The sequence below is a fragment of the Hippopotamus amphibius genome, chromosome 12 (genome assembly GCF_030028045.1).
Source record: "Hippopotamus amphibius kiboko isolate mHipAmp2 chromosome 12, mHipAmp2.hap2, whole genome shotgun sequence".
Classification (NCBI taxonomy): Eukaryota; Metazoa; Chordata; class Mammalia; order Artiodactyla; family Hippopotamidae; genus Hippopotamus; species Hippopotamus amphibius.
The window spans coordinates 11,820,815-11,840,032 of record NC_080197.1 but is presented as its reverse complement, the minus strand read 5'-3'; the positions used below and the strand labels follow the sequence as shown (position 1 = coordinate 11,840,032).

At 44.3% G+C, this 19,218-nt stretch overlaps 1 long non-coding RNA gene and 3 other non-coding genes across 6 annotated transcripts; all 4 read left to right on the top strand.

The window, feature by feature from the left end:
• Positions 1-19: 19 nt before the first annotated feature.
• On the top strand, positions 20-3,650 carry LOC130832940 (uncharacterized). 3 transcript variants are annotated; one of them, XR_009048403.1, is made up of 5 exons: positions 20-442; positions 796-906; positions 1,665-1,730; positions 2,455-2,612; positions 3,436-3,650. It is a non-coding gene; the product is annotated as an uncharacterized LOC130832940 (long non-coding RNA). The 3 variants fall into 3 exon arrangements; XR_009048402.1 differs by having other exon boundaries at positions 2,440-2,612; XR_009048404.1 differs by having other exon boundaries at positions 2,361-2,612.
• Positions 631-720, top strand: LOC130834232 (small nucleolar SNORD12/SNORD106). Its single transcript, XR_009048618.1, has one exon. It is a non-coding gene; the product is annotated as a small nucleolar SNORD12/SNORD106 (small nucleolar RNA).
• On the top strand, positions 1,498-1,588 carry LOC130834231 (small nucleolar SNORD12/SNORD106). The gene has a single exon (XR_009048617.1). It is a non-coding gene; the product is annotated as a small nucleolar SNORD12/SNORD106 (small nucleolar RNA).
• On the top strand, positions 1,808-1,899 carry LOC130834233 (small nucleolar SNORD12/SNORD106). The gene has a single exon (XR_009048619.1). It is a non-coding gene; the product is annotated as a small nucleolar SNORD12/SNORD106 (small nucleolar RNA).
• Positions 3,651-19,218: the final 15,568 nt, after the last annotated feature.

Sequence of the window (19,218 nt, the reverse complement as noted above, 5' to 3'; positions counted from 1 at the left end):
CACCGCTGAGGGGAGGAGACTGCGGGGGGCGGGTTAACAACACCCAAGGCCGTTGCAGGCCTCAGCCTTCCCCCGAGGAGCGGGGACCCGGCGGACGGTTTAGTGCGTGTGAAGCGAGACATGGCGGCGAGGCCAACGAGCCTGGGAGGCCTCGTGTGTACAGGAAAGGGGCGGGGCTCGAGCGGCCTTGACAACCATTAGACTTCTTCCGGCTGGGCGGCGGGGAGACTACATTTCCCAGAGGGCCTCGCGCGGCTCGGGAGTGGCGGGTAGGAAAGGAAGCGCCTCGGGTCCAGTGCGCAGGCGTGAGAGTCCCATCTGGCTATATAAGGGAGGCTCGCGTGTTTCTTGTCCTTTTGCGTCTGCAGCGCGTTAGGGTTGCGTCCCTGTGCTTCGTCCGATGCTGTCCCACCCCGGGAACCAGGGCTTACTCCTGTATGTGGTGAGTGGAAATCTCGCTTCTAGGTCTGTGTATAGTCTCTTCCCTCTTTGTGCCGTCGTTCCTGCCGGTACCCCCCTTTCCTCGTGGCTTTCCTTGCTCTGAGTCTTTAAATGGGCCTAAGCGCCTTTGGAGAGGTCAGTTAGAGCTGGGAAAACCCGCCCCTTGTGCTCGGGCCTGAGGAGTCCCTGGCTGGTGTAAGTGATGACTTCACTTTTTCCCCATCAGATCGACAATGTTGATGTCTTTGAATACTTGCCAGTTAGTTCTGATACACCGGCCCCAAAAGGCGCTGCCATGTTCCGTTTCGACTGTGGGAAGATGGCGATTGGTGACCTTTCTTTGTTGGTTCGCAGGTTTGCACCATCAGAGGGTACAGAATGGATCTCGGAGGAGGGGGTTCCCTGCTGGGCCTTGAAGGGAACCACGTGTAGACCTGCACAACGTTCAGTCTCCTGACCTCTGGAGTAAGCATTTGTCTTTTGGCCTATTGTAGGAAATGCGTGCTCTGAGGAACCTCTTAGTTTGCTAGGCGACCTTGGAGGGAAAAAAGATTAAGGCCCGCTAATAAGCCTATTACAGTTTCTAGTTTTTCTTTGAGGTGTTAAGACAGTCCAAAGTGGGCTAGGTAGATTATTATCTCTTGAAAGTGAATAGGTGTTAATTTTTTAAAAATGTCTTTATAATGTTCCTTAAGGCACATTTTCAGATGCCATTCCTTCACTTGTTTCTTAATAAACAGCTTTCTTTTGTGCTTAAATTTCCAAGTGGATGGATAATGTGATGACAGCTTTTTTCTTAAGGAAAAGCCAAATGTGTTTCTTTTGGCCTAGTTACTCTTATTTCCAAGCCCCTCACTTTCAACAGAAGCTAGAAATGCCACCTTAAGGATGGGACTTCTTGGACACAGTTTTCCTTAAACCTTGCTGTCCCAAAGTGTTCCTTTAAGTCAGGTTTTAAGTGATGATATCTTGCATTAAAATGTAACATCCCGATGCATAGTCAAGCAAATCTTATTGCTAGCTCAGGGTTCTTTCTGTAGAGGCCAAGAGCTTCCTGCTGGCATAAATGATGACTGAACTTTTTTCCCCGACAGATCGACCATGTTGATCTAACTTCTCTAAGCCAGTTTCTGTCTGATATGCCAGCTTGAGCAGCTCCTCTGTCCTCTGTTCCTTGGGGCATCTAGCTGATTGGAGCTCACATTTCAGTATTTTCATTTCAGGTTCACTGTTGGCAGAAAAGCACACTTTGAATGGACCATGATGGATCCAGGATTGGGAGAGAATTGGTAAGTCATGTCCATTAATTGCTTTTCTTTTAAAGGGGCTATCCCCCTTACATTCCACTTTCTGTGACTCAAATATGGCCATTGCAGCTGATGACTTAACTTTTTTCCCCATCAGATCGACCCTGTTGATTTTACTGAACTATTAGCCAGTTATGTCTGATGCGTTGGCCACAAAGATAATTTCTATTTGTTTTCTGCTCACCACCGACAGACTACTTTCTGTGTGGGGTGCTTTTAGTGGGAATTCAGCTTGCCCTATGGGTTTTTCCCCGTTCCATCATTCAAGTCATTTATCTTGGCTTTATCTGTTAACTTCCTACAGGACCAGAACCCTGTGCATAGGGGTGTAAGTGGGTTGATTGCAGCCTAATCTCAGCTTGGTTCAGTCTGTCCTGTAACAAGTGAGGTTTCTGCAAATTTTTATCCAGGGGTTAACCCCATAGTAAAATGATTAAATGTGCTCGGAGTAGAGGGGTGTTAGGTTTGCCCACTTGGAAGTAACCAGGGGACCCAGTTCCAAGTTGGGTAAAACAGGAGGGGGAAAATTGTGTCCTTGGTAGGACTGTTGACCTGTTGGTACTACCAGGTCTTTCTCTAAGAAAGGGGGAAAATTTAATTCTGCCTTGACAGATAATACAAAGTGAGGACTGGGCATATACCCAGAGGAAACCATAATTCAAAAACACAGGCACCCTAATGTTCATTGCAGCACTGTTTACAATAGCCAGGTCATGGAAGCAACCTAAATGTCCATCAGCAGATGAATGGATAAAGAAGATGTGGTACTTATGTACAATGGAATATTACTCAGCCGTACAAAGGAATGGAATTGGGACATTTGTAGAGACATGGATCGACCTAGAGACTGTCATACAGAGAGAAGTAAGTCAGAGAAAAACAAATATACCATATATTAACACATATACGTGGAATCTAGAAAAATGGTACAGATCAACCAGTTTGCAAGGCAGAAACAGTAACACAGATGTAGAGAACAAACATGGACACCAAGGGGGGGGGAAGCGGGGAGGAAGGGTTGGGGTGGGATGAATTAGGAGATTGGGATTGCCATTAGTAATAAAAAAAAATCGTTATACACTTTAAATATATGCAGTTTACTGTATGTCAATTATATCTCAGAAGTTCTTAAAAAAGATATGAAATGAGCTCCAAGTCATCTTTGAGTTGAGATTCAAATTGATTGTAATTCTTTGTGAAAGACTGAATTCCGTACACTGTTAGCTGGAGGCCAACCACAGTTCCTTATCGCATGGCCACTTCAACACATCAGCTTGGTGGTGGATTGCTCTAGCACAGTGAGCAAGCCAAGGAGACAGGCAGGCTACACCTCCTGCTTCCTCTTTTTTTTAAAACAAAATAACACTATCTCTGATTGTCTGCTTATCTGCTTTATAGTCAGATGCCCCCATTTGGCCCTAAACTACCTTTTGCATGCATTTCATTTGTGTTTTCCTAGAAGGGCTATGGATGGAGGTTGAGGATAAACGTTTTGACGTATCGGGAACAATACAGACTTCAGTGAGGTACCAGACTCGAGACTTAAAGTCTCTTTGGTCTGGTACTTGATTGTACATCCACCTAGTTCCTGAAGTCTAAGTGCTCCCACATCCCAAACAAGCAGCAGTTTATATCAGTTTACATCAGAATGAAGTACTGATTGTGACGTATATTTTTTTCTTTCAAGGAGTTTCTCGGTTGTGGAGTTGGAATGCAAGGTCCCTTGAAAAAGATGACCCTATTTACTGAGAAAGCATGAAGGTTCTGGTTGAATTAGTCCCACAATGTTGAAATGTAACCTGAGTGTCCAGAGCTGAAAAGCCTGTGGCTGTTATGAAGAGTCAAGTATTATTTTAAACTTTGTAGCCTTTTTATCTGGAGAAACAAAATAAATTCTTTAATTCAAAATGCTGTTGTATTTATTTAGTCATTGGAGATGGAGGCCTTGAATCAAATGATATTCTGAGGTAAAAAGCTCCAGGGGTAGAGAGCAGGCATTTCTGAACAGGGTTGTGTACACAAAATCATGGGTTCTGTGCTTTGCAGATGATGGGTAAGATAAGTGATTGGAGCTATACCTGCTAGCTTTTTCATTTTATTGATCTGATTTAAAATTTAAATGTTTTAACCATGGAAAGTTTCAGACTAGTGTGATGCAGGGCTAAGCTGGTTTCACTTAAACTCCCCTCCTCTGTCCCCAGATGCTTGTCTAATCTTAGGAAGATAAAATTCCACTGTATTTTTTTGACTTTGTATTGTGCTTCCTAATCTGAGTCCTGATGCTGACTCCCTCGAGTCCCTTAAGGTCCGTTGAGTGTGAGGGCCTAGTGCATTCAGTGAATAGAAAGCTAGCAACTGGGCTTCCTAGGTGGCGCAGTGGTCAAGAATCCACTTGCCAATGCAGGGGACACGTAATGAAGCCTGCATGCCTAGAGCCCATGCTCCACAAGGGAAGCCACTGCAGTGAGAAGCCTGCACACCACAAGGAAGATTAGCCTCTGTTCACAAGAGAAAGCCCACGTGCAGCAACGAAGACCCAATACAGCCAAAAAATTAAAATCTTTAAAGAAAAAATAAAACAACATTGTAAATCAACTCTACTCCAACAAAAATTAAAAAAAAACCAAAACACAAAACTTAGTTTCTAAGTTTGTTCCTTTAAAAAAAACTGGCAAGAGGGGTATTGCTTTTTTATTTTGGCCACACCCCGCAGCATGCAGAACTTCCCTGCAGTGGAAACGTGGAGTCTTTAACTACTGGACCACCAGGGAAGTCAAGTGGGGTATTACTTCTGATACTAGGTTATAAAAGACTTATGACTTGTTGACATCCTCTTGCTAGTTCCCTTCCTATCCTATTCCTTGACTTGCTCACTTTTGTTTCTTTTAGTACTTATTTCGTTGTGTCAGTTTCCTTAGGCAGGCATTCATTTGGGATCTAGTTCCCTGACCAGGGATGGAACCCCGGGGCCCCCCTGCATTGGCACACAGAGTCTTAACCACTGCCAGGGAAGTCCCAGCTTGCTCACTTTGATGAAACAAACTAGCAAAGAATGGAGATTGGCTTCCAGCCAATGTACAGGGAATCTACACAACAACTGAGTTTTATTTTTTAAAAAAATTTATTATTTGGCTGCGTTGGGTCTTTGCTGCACGCGGGCTTTCTCTAGTTGTGGTGAGCAGGGGCTACTTTTCATTGTGGTGCACAGTCTTCTCATTGTGGCTTGTCTTGTTGCAAAGCACAGGCTCTAGGCGCGCAGGCTTCACTAGTTGTGGTACGCTGGCTCAGTAGTTGTGGCTTGAGGGCTCTAGAGTGCAGACTCAGTAGTTGTGGCACATGGGCTTAGTTGCTCTGTGGCATCGAATCCGTGTCCCCTACATTGGTAGGTGAATTCTCAACTGCTGCGCCACCAGGGAAGTCCCAGTAACTGAGTTTAGAGGCAGATCCTTACCTGGTATTTGGTGATGAGAAACACTGCTGACACCAGGATGCTTGAGGGGCCCTGACACAGGACCCACCTAAACTGCTTGGGCTCCTGAACTACTAAATGTGTTTCTAGTCACTAAGTTTCCCTTTTTTTTTTTTTTTTTTTTTCTTGGCTGCACTGCGCAGCTTGTGGGACCTTAGCTCCTGGACCAGGGGTTGAACCTGGGGTCCTGTCAGCGAGAGCACCAAGTCCTAACCACTGGACAGCCAGGGAATTCCCTCAGGTCACTGAGTTTTGGTGGTAATTTACCCAGCAATAGATAATACAGAACTGCGTAGTCAAAAGCCCTCTGTAATGGCCTTGGCACCTCCAGCATCACTAACAGCAATTTCTCGTCAGGACTTTGAAAGCTGTATATGTGGATGCAACATTTCCATCCTTGTTTCCGTCCCTTCCTACATCCAATTTAACATGTCCCAAACCAAACTGATCCCCTCTCCACCAAGGCTGCACCTCCCACAACCATTTCTATTCCAGGTATTGACAACACTGTCAGTCTAGTTGCTCAGGCCAGAAATCTTAGTTACCCTTGACATTTTGCTCTCATTCCCCATGTGGAACCATCAGCAAATCCTATTGGTTTGTCTTTTTCTTTTAGCATGCAGGGTCTTAGTTCCCCAACCAGGGATCGAACTCAGAGCCCGACAGCCACTGGACCACCAGGGAATTCCCAGTTTACTTTTCAAATACATCTAACACTCACCCCTTTTACCACCTCCATTGCTATCATCTTCCGGATCCAAGCCACCATCATCTGAGCTTGATTACTGGCCTGTAATTCCACCTTTGCTCCCTATAATCTAATTCTCTATATGCAGCCAGAGCACCCTTGAAGACTGGAGATCACACCACTGTCCTCAACCTCCACTGTCTCCCCACCTCACCCAGTAAACGCTGGAGTCAGTGGCCTGGACCATCGTCCTCTCCCTTAACCTCTGACCTCATCTCCTCCCTTCTCTTTCTCTTTTAGCCACATGGGTCTCCTAACTGTCCTCCATTATTTCAGGCTCACTCCAACCTGGAATGACCAACCCTAGCCCTGCCAGATCTTTGCATGGTTTCCTCTGTTTACTCAAATGTCACCTATCTAAAACCATCCTCCCCACCAGTTTCTATTCCCGTATATTTTTCTTCAAGTTATTTTTCATTGCCCAATAAAATATTGCCTATGTGTATACGGTATACATAGATTACATATGTTTATGTAGCATATGTATTTGTCATCTGTCTCCCTACATTAGACCACGACTCCACATAGATAGCAGCTCTCCCTCCTTTGTGGCCCCTCCATGCCATGTGGCACATGCCTGGGACATGGTAGGCCACTCAATGAATATTAAATGAAGAATGAATCAGACACTTGCCTTGAGCCGGGACTGCTAAGGTACTTGACCTGCACACTTTGTTACTCATCACAACAGCCTTGTGAGGAGAGAACTACCATGATTCTCACTCTAATTACACAGATGAGAAAATTGAGGCTCAGAGAGCTAAGGTTCCCCAACTACATATGAGACAGAATCAGGTGACAAACTGACTTACTTGACGCCTTTGCTCTCTCCAACTTACTGCATTATTAACCTCATTTGACAGTTGAAGGAACAGTCTCAGAGGTAAAATGACTTGTCTAAAGTCACACAGTCAGTAAGCAGTAGAGCCAGGACTCAAACCCTGGCTCTTGAGTTTGTAACCCTTGGCTTAATTGCAGCCTCTTACTGAAATGCAGTCTAACAGATACAGGAAGGAGCCAACCTCCGGTTCTTAAAAGTTCAAATGCTTTTGACTTCCTTGTTGGTGAGACATCTCTGAGGTCAGAAGTGGCCCCAAATGCCTACCAGCCAGGGGTCAGAGAAGTTCCCTAGAGAGCTCCCATCCACCTTGAGTCTCTTGGCTTTGCTATCGCTGCATCCCTGAACCCCAGGGGCAATGATAGGCCTTAGATGCTCACACTCTTTGCATCTTGTCTCCCCAGCTTCAGCCCCACCAAACATTTGATGCTTGGACTCATCCTACTTCTTTGTCCTCTTAGCTGAGGGATCTTGGGCACATTCTTTAACTCTATATAAGCCTCAGTTTCCTCAACTCATATCTAGTGAATAAAAAAATCTTCCTGCCACATTGAGATGGGAGAAGATCTGTGTCGGGGACATGTAAGAAGTGTGTGCATTGAGTGTTTACCATGTGTGATATTCTGTTAATTATCTCATTAATCCATACCCCACCCTTGTTCATTACTCTCCGGTTTTATCCCTTCCAGAACTTGCAGCTCCAGTCTGTGTCTGCAGGGGGCACTGTGGGCACACATTTCTGCAGCTTGTGAGTGATCCCTCCACCCACCGGCTAGGAAGAGGGAAGCTGGCCTGCAGGGGCATGGCAGTTAGACCAGCTTTTCAGATCCTGCAGCCAGCACTTTGGGGGTTAGCTGCCACAGGAGAGCCTGAGAAAGGGCGTGTTCCCCAGGCCTGAATCACGGGCACTCATCGTGTAACAAACCAAAAACAAATTTACCCACCACCCCTTCAATCTAACATCTCAGTAATCAATTTCCACTTTTCCATGTTCCCTTCTGTTCTCGTTATTACAGTGGGGCAGCTACTACCCAGCATGGTTGGAGCTTCCAATTTTTAAAGAAAGCCAGAAATCCTTAAAAGATTGGCAACTGATTCCAGTTTTATAAACTGTGAAGACTGAACAGTGCTCACGTGTGGGCTTCATATAGCCCAGAGGCCACCAGTGTGAGACCTCTGGAGTTTGAGCTGTGACCCTTTCAGCACCACCCTGTCATTCCTGGTCCAGATAAAACATGTGATGCCCAGTTATCATACATTTGAATTTCAGATAACAAATCATTCTAACCATGTCCCAAATATTGCATGGAACATACTTACACTAAAAAATTGTTATTTATCTGAAATTCAAATGTAACTGGATGTTCTGTATTTTTATTTGCTGGATCTGACAATCTCATTCCAGGGAGCATCTGGCTGGGATGATGCGTCTGTTCTTTAAGATGAAGCCTCAATGGACCTCATGCCTTCTGAGTAAATTTTGTATCTCTGCCGACTTGAACTTTCCTCCCAGATTATTTGATTGGGGGCGGGGGGAGGAGTTGGGGTTTATGGAATTTCCCGATAGTTTACAATTTGGCTTCAATACCTGGATGGGTAGAATTGGCAGGTCCTACGGTCCCCTGGGCTGGCCCCCTGATCCATTTCTCCCAAGGTCCCAGTGTTGATTAATTGCAGATTTGTTTAGAAGGCAACGGTCTTTTTCCTTTATCGGTTAGTTATGGCAGAAACAGACCATCTTGGGCTTATTTATATCTGTGGCTTTTTTAAAAAGAGAGAAAAAGAGAAATCTGGATCCTCTCACTTGGCAGACATTTAAACAAATGGTCCTTTTGCTAAAACAGACTGGCGCCACAGGGCCACAGTTTGCAGGTGGGAGGCTTTGGGATGGGGGTGGTCCTGGTGGGTGAGAGCATTTTTTTTTTTTTTTGTCTTTGCTCCAGTGTTAAAATGGTGGCATGTGCAGCCTGGGACTTTGTTGTCACTTTTGACTCTGCCCAGGTTGACCTTGTGTTTTTATAGCTAGAGGAGCTACCCGATGAGCGTGGTGATGTTTATCATAGTAAGTGCTAGGCTGCCTCGAATATTTCACTGTCCCACTGTTTGGTCAAGTCCAAACATACCTCTCTAAGCTCCATTTCTCCCTACTTGAATCATAATAGTAACGGCACAATCACTGCAATGCCATTTATTGAAATTTCTTACCAGCCTCCATGCTAGGTATTTTACATTTAAAATAGTTTATTCCTCACCGCAACTCTGCAAGGGCAGGTAATACTATTATCCTGACTTTACAGATGAGGAAACTGAGGTTGACAGAGTGGAAGGGACTTACCTAAGTCACACAGTTAGTAAATGGCTCTGCCAGTGTCTTTCCTTGCCTATTCAGGTCTCCTCGTCATCCTAGTCTACCTTGCTCAGAGCTCCTGGAGCAGGGATACATCAGCATCAGCTCTAAGCCCTGTGGTGGGAGCTTCAGCAGGAGGTGGGAGGCGGGGGTTGGTGGGGGGGAGTGAAGCTGAGCTGTGCATTCCCCTGGCTCCACCCCGGGGGGGCACCTCTCCAGATATTCTTCTACCTGACTCTCCTTCTGGGCTCTCATGCTCCTTCCCTGGCCCCTTCAGATGTAGGGGTACCCTCTCTATTTCCAGCTCCAAGGTCTTGCACTAGCTCCTGTGGTTTCCTTATATCCAGTGAGCAGCACTGCGTTCTTCTTGAATTAGACTCTGTTTGGAATTATTCTGTTTCCAGTGGGCCAGGACTTGTAGAGAGGCAGAGCTGGGATTCGAACCCAAGAACTCCAAAATAACCTCTTTGCTAATGGCCTCCTAGAACTGCTTGCCCCTGCCAGCCACAGCGTTTTCATTCTGGCTTGGACCATGATCTACTCCTATTTCTATCACTTTTCTCCAACAATTACAGGAAATGCTGCCAAGTGCATTTTCTGTGCCTGCGAGACTATGGACCCTATTAACAACAAATCAAAAACAATGCTAGCTTGACATGACCTGTTCTTAGGAACAGGCTGCTAGTGAAGCCTTGCACCCCCCACCCTCACCCTACCCCCAAGTGCTTAATGAGAATCATTTTAAAGTGTTTCCTGAACATTCCCTAGGTGGCAAAGCATTGACTGAGGCCAAAGGAGTGGCAAGATGGATAAATATCCCTCAGTCTCTGCCCTAAGCTAGGTCACAGCCAAGTCACCAACTACCTGATTAATTTTTCAGGCTAGATTTTTTTTTTAATTGTTTTTCATTTTTTGGCCACGTTGTGTAGCACGCGGAATCCCAACCAGGCATCGAAACTGCGCCCCATGCTAAATGTCCATCAATAGATGAATGGATTTTTTAAATGTGGTATATACATACAACAGAATATTATTCAACTTTAACAAGGAAATTCTGACAATGCTGCAACAGGGATGAACTTTGAAGACGGTATCCTCGAAATAAGCCAGTTATGAAAAGACAAAAAATGTATGATTTCACTTATATGAGGTACCTGGAGTAGTAAAACTTGTAGAAACAGAAAATAGGAGGGTGGTTGCCAGGGTCTGGGGAGAGGAGATAATGGGGAGTTGTTTATTGGGTATAGTGTTAGTTTTGTAAGATAAAGTTCTGGAGATTGGTTGCACAAATTAACACTAATGAATTGTACACTTAAAAATGGCTAAGATGGGGAATTCCTAGGTGGCGCAGTGCTTAAGAATCCGCCTGCCAATGCAAGGGACATGGGTTCAAGCCCTGCTCTAGGAAGATCCCACATGCCGTGGAGCAACCAAGCCCGTGAACCACAACTACTGAGCCCATGTGCTGCAACTTCTGAAGCCCACATGTGCGCCTAGAGCCCATGCTCCACAACAAGAGAAGCCACTGCAATGAGGAGCCCGTGGACCACAATGAAGAGTAGCTCCCGCTTGCTGCAACTAGAGAAAGCCCGTGTGCAGCAACAAAGACCCAACGCAGCCGATAAATAAATTAATTTTAACAAATGGCTAAGATGGTATATTTTCTGTTATGTGTATTTTACCACAATTAGAAAAAAAATGTTCCAAGGCAACAATGAACTCTGGCAATATGGAAGGAGCAGTATCTGCCACAGAGTTAACATAAAAGGTAACTTTCCACGACCCACATAGGTATAAAATAGTTCTACTCAATTCATCTTAGAGCTGGTCCCCTCTGGTTTTTACTGTTGTGGGTGTGGTAGCTTATGACTCTTATGGGAAAAAGGTATTTGCATCCCCTGTTTCATGGCTTAAAGCACATTTGGTAACTTATAGCCATTGGCTGCCAAAGATGTAAGAGCTGTTGGAAAACATTTAGCCCTCCTTCCACCCTATCCCCATTATATAGACGAGGAAACTGAGTCTCAGAGAGAGAGCTTGCTTTGTTCAAGGACATAGTGAGTTTCTCCTGACATCTGGCCCAGAGTCCTTTCTCAATGAGGAATAATGAACTTCTCTCTAGCAAGACTGGCAGTAGACTAATCATTCAAATATGTCATTTTCAAAGAAAGCTTCTGTTTAAAAGACAGTCTTGGGGACTTCCCTGGCAGTCCAGTGATTAAGACTCTGTGTTTCTAATGCAGGGAGCACAGGTTTGATCCTTGGTTGGTGAACTAAGATCCCATATGCCACGCGGTGCAGCCAAAAAATTTTTTTAAAAAAAGTCTCTTCAGCAAGTGGTGTTGGGAAAGTTGGACAGTCACATGTAAATCAATGAAGTTAGAACACACCCTCACACCATACACAAAAATAAACTCAAAATGGCTTAAAGACTTAAATATAAAACATGACACCATATAACTCCTAGAAGAGAACATAGGCAAAACATCCTCTGACATAAATCGTACCAATGTTTTCTTTGGTCAGTCTCCCAAGGCAACAGAAATAAAAGCAAAAATAAACAAATGGGTTTACTTACCAGCTTAGAAGCTTCTGTACAGCAAAGGAAACCATAAACAAAACGAAAAGTCAACTTACAGACTAGAAGAAAATATTTGCAAAAGATGTAACTGACAAGGGCTTAATTTCCAAAATATACAAACAGCTCATACAACTCAACAACAAAAAACAACCCAATCAAAAAATAGGCAGACCTAAATAGATATTTCTCCAAAAAAGAGATACAGATGGCCAACAGGCACATGAAAAGACGCTCAACATCTCTAATTATTAGAGAAATGCAAATCAAAACTACAGTGAGGTACCACCTCACACCAGTCAGAATGGCCATCACTAAAAAGTCTACAAACAACAAATGTTGGAGAGGATGTGGAGGAAAGGGAACCCCTCCTATACTGTTAGTGGGAATGTAAGTTGGTGCAGCTACTATGGAAGACAGTATGGAGGTTCCTCAAAACACTAAAAATAGAGTTGCCATGTGATCCAGCAATCCCACTCCTGGGCATATACCCAGACAAAACTATAATCCAGAAAGATACATGCACCCCTATGTTCATAGCAGCACTACTCACAATAGCCAAGACATGGACATTTAGGTTGTTTCCATCAAGAGATGAATGGATAAAGATGTGGTACACGTATACAATGGAATACCATGCACCCATAAAAAAGAAAGAAATAATGCCATTTGCAGCAACATGGATGGATTTAGAGATTATCATATTAAGTGAAGTCAGAAAGAGAAAGACAAATACCATCTGATATCACTTATATGTGGAATCTAAAATATGACGCAGATGAACTTATCTATGAAACAGAAACGGACTCACAGACATAGAGAACAGCCTTGTATTATATAATATATGTGTAGTTAGAATCCCTCCCCCTCACCTTCTCACCCTGCTCTGTATGTAAATCCCACAAAGATTGGCATCCTGGGATCTACCACTTCCCAACTGTGAGACTTCAGAAAATCATACATGATTTCTCTGCCTCAGTTTTCTTACCTGTGAAATGGAACTCATAATGATGTCTCACTGGGTTGCTGCAAAAATTAAGTGTGGAATATGTCTACTGTGTAATCAGTAAAGATGCTCAGTGAAGATCTGTGAAATGGACAAACTTTTAATGCCCACCAAAGATATTAGCAAAATAGGAGTGGGATTAGCAACTTAATGGCATGTTACTGAATTTAACTATGGGGTGCTTCCCCTAGGGCATTATTGTTTGAATCTGGAAAAAGTGAAAAAATTGAGTTTTCTCCCTCTTTCTCTTTTAGATCCACTGAAAACAAATGTGGTTTTTCTTTTTCTTCCTCCCTTCCCCCCTTTAAATCATCTCTTTCAATATGCCGAGTCCCTAATTTAGCAAATGCAGTCTTAGGTTGAGAAGTTCCCCCTAGTGAAAATCTCCTAAATTGCTGATGATTACTGGAAAAGCTGGCCAGTTGGTGGTTAGAGAAAAGTGCTCAGCCTGAGATTATTTTTCCGAGCAATAGATTTTATCTGATGCCAAATTCTGCACAATGGTAAGCTCTTAAAAGTGCTCTTGATGCACAAGAAAACAGATCCTGGGCGAGATGCACCTAACCCAAATAAGATGCTCAAGAAAACCATCCCTACAGGGGCACTGGGTTATTTAAATGATTTTTCATCCTGAATCTCTAAGTAGCAGTGCCTGATGATCTTAACAGACCAGGGCTACCGGGAGTGTAAAGTCAGCCAGTGGATATAAATCACTAAAAAGATGGCTAGTATATAGCAAGTGCCCACAAAGCAATCTCTACAATTTTTATTTCTAAGCTTTTTCTACATAATTAAAAAAATTGAGATTTAATGAAATTAGTAATTTTTACTGCCTTGTTACGGATGTTCCTGTGTGAAACTGGCTTTTTTTCTTTCTAATATATATTTATTTTTTGGCCACACTGTGGGGTCTCAGTTCCCCAGCCAGGGATCGAACCCACGTCCCCTGCAGTGGAAGCACAGAGTCTTAACCACTGGACCACCAGGGAAGTCCCAACTGCCTTTATTTATTTATTTATTTTTAACTATGGGTGTGTAGGGGTGCCACTGCCTTGATTCATGCTAAGGAGGCTTTAGTTTTTCCCATCACTGCTTTTGTACCATTAGTGTGACTATCAACACAGTGAAAAAGGTAAGTAACGTCTTACTGTCATTAGGAGAATAGTTTTGACCTTGCAGACCCTTTGAAAATGTCCTAAGCACAACATTTTAAGAGCCACCAGTCTATTCTATAAGCCTCGTTCAAATTTTTCTCATTCCCTTCTAATATTCTTTCTCTGGTCCAAGATCCAATCTAAGATCACATGGTACCTTCAGTTGTCCTGTCTCCTTAGATTCTCTTTAATCTGGAACAGTTCCTCACTCTTTGTCTTTCATGACCTTGACACTTGTAAAGAGTACTGCCCAGTTATTTTGTAAAATGTTCCTCCATTTAGGTTTGTCTGGTGTTTCCTCATGAATGAATTCAGGTTAAACATCTTGAGCAAGAATGCACAGAAATAGTGTTGTGCCTTTCCCAGTACAGAACATCAGGAGGCGCGTGATGTCAATTTGTCCCATTAATATTGATGTTAATGGGGTAATTTGCACGTTCCTTATTCTAGCTCTGGAATCAGTCATTTCTCCAAGGAGCTCTGATTCCTTTTATTGGAAACCAAGATCTAGGCAACAGGTGTGCCCCTTGCTTCTAGGCCCCTCAGCAGATGGAGCTAGGAAAGATGTGGTTTCTGATCTCATAAATCTTTCACTCTAGCTGGAGACACAGTCAATAAGTAGGTAAAGAAATACAGAGAGAAGACAATGATAAGTGGTAAATGATATAAAGGAAATAAAATAGGGGGATAGGAAAGAAAATGAATAGAGGATTGCTTTGGTTACAATATTCAGGGAGGGTCTCTGAGGATGTAACATGTGTGTCAAGGCCCAAAGGGTGAAAAGGAGCTGGGCATGAGAAACTCTGAAAGGGAAAAGCATCCTGGGAATAGGAACAGAAAGTGCAAAGTCTCTCTGATGGGAATGAGCTTGATGAAGCTACCCAGAATTGTGTTTAACATTTTCCTTCAGCTGCTGATCAGCCTGTCCACTGATGGAACTTGGGCCCCAGACACATAGAACTAACATCAAATACTTATCAGACCTGGACTCATGTTAATGTGAAGTAAAAATGGAAAACTCCAGACATTATAAACACTTGACGTGTTTCATTTGCTTTGGAGGAATTTTCCTCATCTCTAACTCATGGGCCTTCAATTTCCCAGACTCTCTCTGGCAGAGAGGGAAATTGAGCTAGAAAGTTAACCATCCAGAGAGGGTCATGCCCCTGGCTCTACCCTAAACTTCATCATTTCCAGTGGAGCCAGCTAGACATTTGGCAGAAAGTGGTGAAAATACTGTTTTCCTGGTGTCCAAGGGTGCTCTATGCCTTTTGGCTTGGGTGGTATCCAAAAGCAGCTGGGAAAATTCCAGTTTTATTAGGCATCCATCTCCTCTCTCTGGGTGTGGCTAGCCATACAGGAAGTCACGTAGATACATATTGCCCACTGAGTTAGCTCTGTCCTTAAAAAACATATTATTTAAGATATAAACACACACAAAGGACAAGAGGAAGGCAGCCTGAGGAAGTGGATAGATCAGTATATCGGACATCAGGGTTCAAGGCCCAGCTTAGGCACTGCCTCAGCCACCCTCATTTATGAAACTTTACCAGTTTTCTACAAAGTGGTGCGTACTTTCTAGTCTGTGACTTTAGGCAAGTGACTTTACACCTCTGAGCCTTGTCCATCCTCTGCAAAAGTCATTGATAATATTTGTGGTAGACACTGCTGGTTTCTACCCAACAGCTATTTCCCCAACCCGTGTCCTTGCTGGCAGAGCCTATCTCCCACCGTAGAGGCAGATGAAGCCAGCCACTCACCTTCCCAGCCCCCTTTGCATTAAGGCCTGCAGCTTAGTTCTCACCAAATGAGATGCAAGGGAAACTTGGCCAGGGAGCTTCTGGATGCAATGCCCATGACATCTTTTCATAGGATTATTAATAACCATGAAACTGAGTCCCCCTAAAATCAGGTTCCCTCTCTGAGTTTATGATTCATCTCTCTCCAAAACTTTATTCCCTTTCTTGTCCCCCCTGATCTCCATCCTACGCTAACCAGGCAGCTTGAGGAAGCTGCCTTGTGTTGAGGAAGCACTCATCAACCACAGTCAGGTGACTACAATTGCTGTTGTCAATGACATCGTCAATGTACTAAAATCGTTCTTATATATATATGTCATCATTAACATCCAAACCCAGGTTGTTTCTTCAGGGCAAGGTGAGCTAACAGACCCCCGAGCCATGAACCACCTGGCCAGAGAATCATAAACCAGAGACATTCTGACTCTTGAAAAACTACGATTAAGAAATGTCACAAGATAATGATTAATCCCAATCTCTTTGTTCTTCCTCTTTAAAAAACACAAACCTTAATTAAAGACCAAGATGGAGTCATCAGAGCCTTGTCTCCTACCCCTTTGCTTGGTGCCCTGCAATAAACCCTTACTTTGCTGCAAACATCAGCTGTCAAGAGTTTGGCTTTCTGTGCCAAGGGCACACGAGCCCTTGTGTGGTTACAGTAACATGATTTCATGCAGCTATTAGGTGGGGCAGGCAGCCCACCAAAAGGCCCAGAGAATCCAAAGCATACGTGCCACTGTGTAGGTTAGAGCAGAGTTTCTCAGGCCTTACTGTAGCGGTCTTGTTAAAATGCAGATTCTGCGGTAGGCCCGAGTTTCTACATATCTAGTGACAAAGTTAATTCGTATATCAGGACCCACAAAATGGTGGCCGCCCCAGAGGCCTGGCTCACGTCACAGATCCCAACCTCAGTCGGTCTGCACTTGTGGGAAACACCTGCCAAGGAATCCTAACATACACCGAGCATGATCCTCCAACTCAGCTTGCACGAGCTTACCTCATCCAGGACAGCAGGACCTCCTAGCCCATCATGCCTTGTTTTGTATGGCCTTCTCTGATGTTCTATAAAACTTGCTCTTGCCCAAATCCCCTGGGGACAGTGTCCCACTGCTTAGGAGGGGCTGTACTCCCTGACATGGACTGTTTGCCCTTGAATAAAGACATTGAACTTGTTACTAAATTGTTTTAGTTTTGTCATTTGATGTGAGCAAGATTTCAGGGGAAAGCAATGCTGCTGGTTCTAGGACCGCATTTTCTTTTTAATTGGGGTATAGTTGTTTTACAATATTGTGTTAGTTTCTGCCTTACAGTGAAGTGGAGCTCCCTGTGCTACACAGCAGGTTCTTATTAGTTGTCTATCTTATACATATGAGTGTATATATGTCAATCTCAACCTCCCAATTCATCCCTCCCCCCACCTCCCGCTTTCCCCCCTTGGTGTCCATACGTTTGTTCTCTACATCTGTGTCTCTATTTCCACCTTGCAAACTGGTTTATGTGTACCATTTTTCTAGATTCCACATATATGCATTAATATATGATATTTGTTTTTCTCTTTCTGACTCACTTCCCTCCATACGACAGTCTCTAGGTAGAACCACACTTTGAATAGCAAGATGTTACATACCTTTGGACACAAATAACAGAGAAGCCACTTATATGTGGCTTAAACAAAAAGGAAAGAAATTCCCAAGGAGGCAGTTTAGGGTTGGTTGATCCAGCAGTTCAGCAAGATCTTTAAGGACTCAGGCTCTCTCCTGTTTGCCTCTCCTCCATCCCAGGTGGTTGGTGTTTAGTCTTCAGGCTTGTTGCCTCAAGGTCATGAGACAGCTCCAGGGGACACCCACACACTACTAAACTTTCAAAGGAAGAGGAGAGCATCCCCTCCTGTGCATTTCCCACTACCAGCGGGAAAGTCTTTCCCAGAGTCCCCCACCCTCCAGGGCTGTGGACATACACGGTCCAGGGGTACCCCTTTAATAGATTTTACCGGAATGCTGCCTCAGCTCCCAGCAGGGTTCTGCTCACGTCTCCATGGCCAGAAGAGCATCCGCACTCAAGGCTAAACTGTCATGGGCAAAGAGAGAGAATGACTGTGATTGGCTTAGACCGCTAGTTCTTAAAGGGAGGTCAGCTCAGCGGGATCAGCGCTACCTGGGAAACTTGTTAGACATGCAAATTCTCGGGCTCTGCCCCGGACCTACTGAATTAGAAGGTCTAGGGATGAGGCCCAGCAACGGGTTCACAAGGCCTCCAGGTGATTCTGATTCTGGATTGAGCCCGGGCTACGTGTTGGAGTCATTAGGGCAACTCTTAAAATTACCACTGGATAGAAATCAGAATGGTGGTTACCTCTGGAGGTGGGCTGGGGTATAGACCTTCAAGGAATGTGACCAACTTGTCCCGCTTTGCCTGGGACTTAGTTTGCTTTAGTATTGAAAGTCCCACCTCCCAGAAAACCCCTCAGTCTTGGACAAATTGGGACAGTGTGTCATCCTACCTTGAAGGGGCAAGAGGGGACTTTCTGGGGTGCTGGAAATGTTCTATGTCGTAATCTGGGTGGTGGTCACATGGGTGTACACGTGTGTAAAAATACCAAGCTATCCATTTAAAGTTAGTGCACTTAACTCTACTAAATGTAAAAAAAGCTAAGGTTCAAATTGTGTTGCAGATCAATTGAATCAAAATCTCAACTGAGAATCTCAGGTATTGGTACTGGGAAAACACTCTCCAGGTGCTTCTAATGTTCAGTTGGGTTTGAGAACTAATGTGTTCAAATCACCTGAGATAGGTTAAAAAAATGAAGATTCTGGGGACTTCCCTGGTGGCGCAGTGGATAAGACTCCATGCTCCCCACGCAGGAGAAGCCGAGTATGGCATCCAGAGGTGCCCTGTCCCTCTACCCTGCAGACGCTGTGGAGACTGATATGGGGCTGCCAGCTGGTTTAATTACCCAGATGGGAAGTTGGCCGGGGGAGCCCAGTCTTGGGCAGAGATTAAGGACTCCATTATCTTCCTGGGTAATCATCCCACGTGGTCCTCAGTCCGGAATGTAGATATGAGGTGTAAATAAAGTCCCTGTTCTGAGGGAGCGCATTTTTCATTGTCTCCGGATGGGAATTTGGCCCAGGAACCCTTGGCTCAATTCCAGGAGGTGTCTTTGTTTAGCAGAACAACCTGGTCCACTGGGGGCATGTGACACAGGCCTCCTGAGCACTGGGCTGAGGCTTGGGGCAAAAAAATGTACTGCTATTTTTCTTAAACTCAAAAGTAATACACGCTGGTTGGAAAAAATTTAAACTAGGAAGCTGTGTGCGTATAAGGTAACACGTGATCGTTCTTGCCCCCCCCCCCCCCCCCCCCCCCGCCGCCACTCCCTGAAGGTAATGATGATTAACTTTTGGTGTGTGTTCATCCAAACGTATGTCTTTTTTTTTTTCGGTCCTTTGTTCTTTTCCTTTGATTCAACTTTATTGATATAGTGTACTGATACACTATACTGTACACTATGTGGCACATATTTAAAGTGTA